Here is a 7510-nt window from a genome sequence, read left to right as displayed (position 1 = left end):
CTCTCAAAAAATAAATAAGTAAAAGTCAGTCTGAGCATCTTATGTGCTGAAGAGCCATTTGTATTCTCTGTGAACTACCTGTTCATTACCTATCACATGTTTATTTTCGGTTAGTGGTGGTTTTTTCTTTGGGTTTATATAGGTACTCTTTATGTGTAGGAAAATTAACTCTGTCTGGATATGAGTCAAATTTTGTTTTCCCAGTTCATTCAGCTATGATTATTTAGCTGTGTTTGTGCTATGTTTTAGGCATGTAGAAAGATTTGGTTTGTATGTAGGTGATTTTCTCTTTTATAACTTCGGGGTTTTTATATTATAGGCATCCTAAGAGTCCGAGGATTCTATGGTGTTTTCTTCTGCTAATTGTACTATTTTCATTTTTTTCTTTTCTTTCTGTATTTTTATTTATTTATTTGTTTTGAGTTGGAGTTTTGCTCATGTTGCCCAGGTTGGAGTGCAATATCTCAGCTCACCGCAACCTGTGCCTCCCTGATTCAAGCTATTCTCCTGCCTCAGCCTCCCGAGTAGCTGGCATTACAGCCATGTGCCACCATGCCTGGCTAATTTTGTATTTTTAGTAGAGATAGGGTTTCTCCATGTTGGTCAGGCTGGTCTCGAACTCCTGACCTCAGGTGATCTGCCCACCTTGGCCTCCCAAAGTGCTGGAATTATAGGTGTGAGCCACCGTGCCCAGCTAGTTTTTTTCTTTTAAATATTTGGTGCTCCTCACCAACATGGCACATGTATACATATGTAATAAACCTGCACATTGTGCACACGTACCCTAGAACTTAAAGTATAACTTAAAAATAAATAAATATTTGGTGCTCCTTCAGTTACTCCTGGTGTTAGGAGTAAAGTAGGGTGCCCGACTGTGTTTTTCCAGATGCCTGTCCTGCTGTCTGAACACCATTTGTTGGTTCCTTTGGAACACCAGCTTTATCATATATTAAATTCCTGTGTATGTTTGAACCTAATTCTTGGTCTAGTGCATGTCTGTCTACTCATGTACCAATATCAAACCTTCACTTACCTACTTTGAATTGATTTTGCTGAAAGAAGTAAGGATTCTTGGGTGGTCCTTCTATATTCTCCTACCCTGGCTCCTTGGTAATGTGGAAAATGAATTTTCAGGTAAAATTGGCAGAGGACAGTAGGATGGTTTTTGTTCTGGAGTATATTAACATGAACTGGCCCAACTTAGGCTCACATTTGATAGCTTCATCTTAGTAAGCATCCTCTTTTGGTTATATAAACTGGCTGTGGATATTCTCCAGGGAAAAAGTTACTGCTAATTCTTAGAAAAGTAATGTATACATGAGCTGGTAAAGAGGAACTGCTTTAAGCACAGTTTTAGAGTTATAGAAGCATATATTTGTAGTTATAATCTTGCAAGTTTGCTAACTGCTTTACTGAAAATAGCGTGCATGGAAAAACGTAGCACATTATGTCCCAAATAAGCATTTGGTTCTTTCTTTCTTTTTTTTTTTTTCTTCAGACAGAGTCTTGCTTTGTTACGCAGGCTGGAGTGCAGTGGTGCAATCTTGGCCCACCGCAACCTCTGCCTCCTGGGTTCAAGCAGTTCTCCTGCCTCAGCTTCCTGAGTAGCTGGGGTTACAGGGACCTGCCACCATGCCTGGATAATTTCTGTATTTTCAGTAAAGACAGGTTTCACCATGTTGGCCAGGCTGGTCTCGAACCCGTGACCTCAAGTGATCTGCCCGCCTCGGCCTCCCAAAGTGCTAGGATTACAGGTGTGAGCCACTGTGCCCAGCTAGCACTTGGTTATTTCTTTAAAAAATGTATTTAAATTCTGTCCGGAATTTGTTATATGCTTTCTTTTAAAATATATGTTTAGGTAAACATCTGTTTTAGTGCTTTTTCTTCCTTTGAATTTTTTTCATTTATTTGTTCATTCAACAAATATTTATTAATTACTTGCTCTGTGCTAGACAGCATTTTAGGTACTGATATTCAGCAGACAAGGATCTTGCTTTTATTGAGTTTATAATCTAGTGGGGGAGATCAGCAATAAATAAGTTGTCAGGATGTGATTAGTTTTATGGAGAAAATCAAGTAGGGTCGGGTGAAAGTGACTCACTTTGGGGGCAGCATCCAGTAGGAGGTCAATATAGTTATACTTAGCATTAGTTACCTTTTATTAGAAAGGCGGCATGGGAAAATAGGCGAATCATGGACTTCAGAGTTTGATATGCTCCTGGACAAATCTCAGATTTTCTACATGCAGGTTGTGTGGCCCTGAGGAAATTACCTAACCTCTCTGACCTCCATTTCCCCAACTGTCCAAAGGCAAAAAAAGAATACCTGACTCATAGTGGGTTATTAAGGATTAAATGTGACAACTTCAACAAAAAACCCTAGAAGAATGTTTGACCCGTAATAGTCACTTTATAAATAGCAGCTAAAATATTATCACTTCATCACTTTATTCATTAAAAGTTTTTAAAAAGTTTCCCCATTATTTCATTAGTTTTAATATCATGTGCCTAATAAGACGGTAGGTTTTAACAAAAGCACCCTTAAATAGCCATTTGTGCCAAATGTTACCATGGTAACTGCTAAAATGGGGGAACTGCTGGTATTAGTGTATTCATTTCCATGAATTGTCATAGTTTAATGTTCATCTACAGTTGGTCATGTTTTGTTGAGGTCATAACAGAAAAGGAACTACATTTGTATTGAACATTGTATTAGAACAAATTTTAGTACCTCTGAAAAGTCATACATCAAAGAATCTAGACAAAAAACCAGAGTTCTAGCTCAGAAACACCAGCACTACCACTGTTTCATCTGTCCCACGTTGAGGAATATGACAGACTCTGGTTCAAAGATACTTTAATGCCTTATCCATACTACTAGAGGCCCAGGCTGAGATTCTACTAGACCACAGGCTGGGAGCAGTGACATCTCCAAGATACCAAGTCTGTCAGAGTCACTGATAGAGATTTCCATAGAGGAGGTTCTCAGGCCTAACTGAAGGCATCACTTCTTAGATAGGTGGCCCAATCAAACACTACCCAAGGAAGGAGCATGGGCTCTAGAGAGGTTTGGGAACAGGGTAGCAGATATGCCAGAATGCTGAAACCTGGAACAGGCCAGGAAGACAAAACAGCAGTCTGCACGTAGCAAAAAGAGAAGGTAGGAAGGTACAGGTAACAACGAAATGGATTTGAGATGAGAATCTCAATGTGAGGTCACATCTGTATTCCTGACACACAGTTTGTTACCTATCCGTTTGCCGTAGAGACAGGGCCATACTAAATAGCACCCATTCTTTCTTATTTTCCTTATCCCTCAAACAAAGAAGTGTCCCTCCCTTGGCCCCAAGTCCATGGGTAAGGGATTCTGCCAAGACCTTTGTCAACTATCCCCTATCATTTATGTTTTTTACTTCTCCCTGTTTACTGATTTATTCTCCCTCTACCTCAAAACATGCTCATATGCTTCCTTTCTTTAAAAAAGAATTCCACCGAAATCTCCTACTCTGACCTCTAACTCAATAGTTAAAGTTCCTTTCATGGCTCACTTTTCAGGGGGAATCTGACTCCACTTCTTTTACCTTTCAATTCCTCCTTAATTCTGTGATCTCCTTAATTCCGTGATCTTCCTCTATTCTTGCTAAAGTCATGACCATCTACGGGTATGTTCCTTGCCTGTTGGACATTTGAATGTCTCAGGCATTTCAAGTTCAGCATTAATTGAACCCACTATCCACTTCCATAGTGTGATGATTTTTAAATATATCCACAAATTCTTTGACACTTCTTATTTCAAGAGGTGGAGCTTAGTTCCCTTTCTAATTAATAGAATAAGGCAGAAGTGAGAGTGTTAGGAGTAGGTCCATAGTGTTAGGAGTAGGAGTAGGAAGAACACTGTGGCTTCCTCCTTGCTGTCTCTCAGATCACTCGTGCTGAGAGAAGCCAGCTACCAGATGGGGAGGATGTTCCAGCAATGCTATAGAGAGGCTCACTTGGCAATGAATTGAGATCTCTTGCCAACAACCAGCACTGCCTTGTCAGGCAGGTGAGTGAACTCCTTGGAAGTGGACCCCCCAGCCCCAGTTGAGCCTTCAGATGATGCACCCCCAGCTGACATCTTGATTGCAACCTCATGAGAAACTCTGAGCCAGAACCAGCCAGCTAAGCCTATCTTAGATTCCTGACCCACAGAAACTGGGAGATAAGCCTTTGTGTTTTAAGCTGCTAAATGGTTGTCAGTGATTTGCTACACACCACTATATAACCAATACACATGGCAAACCTTCCGTATTCCCAGTCCTAGGGAAAACAAGGAAACAACTCCTTCCTCTCCAAGATATAACTGGTGATCAAGTTCTGTTATTTTCATCTAGGTATCTGTTGATTCAGCCTGTTCTGATTTTCCTGGTCACTTTCTCAGTTCATTATTTATCATCTAGACTGTTTCAGTTGCCTCTTAACAAGTTTCTTGCCTCCAGCTTCACTCCCTTTTAATCTATTCCCCATACTGCCATAAAAAATCATTCTAAAATGTGAATTTGAGCATCTTTCTTCTTTGATCGAATTGTCCCCATTGACTAGAGTTAATCAAGCCCAGTCATCTTAAGCAGTGCAGGCAAAGCTGTTTGAGGTTTGATCCCACCGTGCTTTCCAGCTCCTGTCTCTCCTGCAGCAGGGAGTTCAGCCATCAGAAATGGCCGGTGGGTCCCAGAATCTCCCAAGGCTTTTCTTCTTTCTGTGATTTGGCGTGTGCAGTTCTCTCTAGTTTTGGAAGGCTTTCACCGACTCTTTGATGCTTTCTCTATTTTCTGAAAGTTAGGCATTCCTCCTTTCTTCTGCAGTCCCCAGTGGATACCTGTGTAATTGCTGTGATCACATCACTGTCATTGTTTGTCTCCCGATGTCTGTTTTTCAGTTAGACCAAGAATCCCACAAGATGAGGGTTGATGCTCTGTTCATCTCTTTTTTGTTGGTGTTCTTGCATATCTGATCTTTTAAAATGTTTTATATTCTTTTCTTTGTCTTTTTTTTTGCGGGGGGGGGGGGTGGTGGTGTCTTACTCTGTCATCTGGGCTGGAGTACAGTGGCGTAATCACGGCTCACTGCAGCCTTGACCTCCTGGGCTCAAGCAGTCCTCCCACCTCAGCCTCCCTAGGAGCACACCTCCACAGCTGGCTAATTTTTGTATTTTCTGTAGAGACAGGGTTTCACCATGTTACTCAGGCTAGTCTTGAACTCCTGGGCTTGATATTCTTTTTTTATTTTACTGTGGTGAGAACACTTAACCACATTTGTGGATCTACTACATTTGTTGATCTACTCTCAATAAATTTTTAAGTGTACAATACATTATTGTTGACTCTAGGTACAGTGTTGTACAGCTGATCTTGAGAGCTTATTCATCTTGCTTAACTGCAACGTTATGTTCGTTGATTAGTAACTCCGCGTTTCCCTCCCTGCAGCTCCAGGTAACCTCCATTGTACTCTTTGATTCTATGAATTTGTCTATTTTTGGTATTTCATATAAGTGGAATCGTGCAGTGTTTGTCTTTCTATGACTGCCTTATTTCATTAGCAAAATGTCCTCAAGATTCATCCATGTTGCATGTTATAGAATTTCCTTTTTTTTTTAGAGGCTGAATAGTACTCCATGGTATGTATATACCACCTATTGTCTACCCCTTCATCCACTGATGGGCATTTAGTTGTTTCCACATCTTAGTTTTACTTCTTTGAGGAACCTGCATACTCTTTTCCACAGCAGCTGCTCCATTTTACATTCTCATAAACACTGCACAAAAGTTCCAGTTTCTCTACATCCTCACCAATACTTGTTGTCTTTTGATTTTTTGGTAATAGTCATCCTGGCAATGTGTGTTCTGTTCATTTTAAGTCTCTAGCAACTAATGGGATATTTGAACAGGGTGTCTGAAACTTTTAGTCTAGCAGATAGGGAATTTCACATTAGCAGAGTCAGAATATAAAAATGTAACTTTACCTCTCTATACATGATCATTACTTCACTCTCTAGCCATTGTTTTTCACTAAAGGCAGTGAAGAGTCTTTGGGGATGAGGGTTCTGGCCCCGTCACTGATGCTTTCATTGGCCATGAAGGCTTTGCTGGTTTTTGGTGCCATCCATTCCTCTGTGTTCCCTTTTCTCTTTATGTTAATCCCACTGGGCCCCCTTCCTTTCTGACTGTGAGAGTTCTCCAGGCTTGCAGGCTTGTGCTCAGCTGTTTCAGTGCCTCTCTGGGGCATGCACCCTGGGAAGTGCTGTGTGGGTCTCAGACCCACCCTCCTGGTGTGTGGGCCTGCTTAGGGCTGAGCCTCTTTAGGAGGACTGCACTCTGGGAGGTACCAGTGATGTGTCTGGGATTTCTGTTAGCTAGATCTCTCATAAATTGCAAGTCTTAGTTTGGGATGGAAAGAGGTAGAGGATCTGGACTTTTCAGAGACTTAGCAGCATCTTTAAAAGAAAAATACTTAGTTCTTCCAGTGGAAAGCTGTGGGTTCCAAGAGCTATCTGCTGTGCATTTATGGGCCTATTTTAGAGCAGAATACCAAAATATTCACCATAATTTTAAAAATAAATATTAAATAAGTACAAAATTGGTACAGTCTGCCAGGAGCTCAGTGTGCAATGGTGACATCCAGCCTGTGAGGCCACCTGGTGCGGCTTGGGAACCCACAGAAGCCTGCACTGAAGCCCAGCAAATCCCTCGTCCTAGCTAACTGCAGCAAGGACTAGCGTCCGGAGAAGGGCGAGGCCGCTTGTATCACGGAGTGTCAGCTTGCTGGAAGCCGAATGAATTCCGCGATGATATGTGCGGAAAAGAGATCCAGGACTTTTTCGACGGTGCTTCAAGGACTTAGGAAGCCCAAAAAATGAGATCAATACAGGAGACCCTGGGAGAGTCTGGGAGTTTACCTCCCAATAAATTGAATAAGTTGTCACAGAGGTTTCCTAACAGACCTCACCTAAGCTTAAAATGGAGAAGCATTTTCGATGGTTTCTGGACTATAGCTTCTGACAATTATGCAGAGGCATTTTACAGACATTTGCATTACTATGACCTCTTTGAAGGATAAGATGAGGAAAAACACTTTTTCTAACCTTTGGAATCATAGTATGGGTAGAAGTTATGTTTTATCTTGAAATAAAATCCTCTGAAGAGAAAAAAATAATTAAAAAATTAATTATACTTGTTTTATATTTATAGGAGAGATCACATTGTTTGTGATCTTTGATAGTATCTGTAGCCCAGGACAAATTTCCAAAGCCCTTCCATTTCTTTTCTTACTCTGTTTGCATTGAAATAGAAAGCCGAAACCAGAATTAGAGGGTCATCAGGAATGATGGATGAGTGTTTTGGCTCTAACTGATCAATCTGGATATGCGTTCAGATTACATATGGATGTAGAGATTATAGTGAAATTTTTTTTACCGAAGGCCACGTTCAGCATTCTTTCAGCTGCTGAGTTAACAAGCATGTCAAACTTAAAAACAG

The 7510-nt window shown here is 40.9% G+C and overlaps 1 pseudogene; it reads left to right on the top strand.

Moving 5' to 3' along the window:
• The first annotated feature begins 6642 nt into the window (after window positions 1-6642).
• On the top strand, window positions 6643-7091 carry LOC116484238 (small ribosomal subunit protein mS37-like; annotated as a pseudogene).
• Window positions 7092-7510: the final 419 nt, after the last annotated feature.

This window comes from Hylobates moloch, unplaced genomic scaffold (genome assembly GCF_009828535.3).
Source record: "Hylobates moloch isolate HMO894 unplaced genomic scaffold, HMol_V3 SCAFFOLD_15, whole genome shotgun sequence".
In the NCBI taxonomy this organism is placed as follows: domain Eukaryota; kingdom Metazoa; phylum Chordata; class Mammalia; order Primates; family Hylobatidae; genus Hylobates; species Hylobates moloch.
The sequence above is the reverse complement of the archived record's forward strand: the minus strand, read 5'-3'. Positions and strand labels throughout refer to the sequence as shown.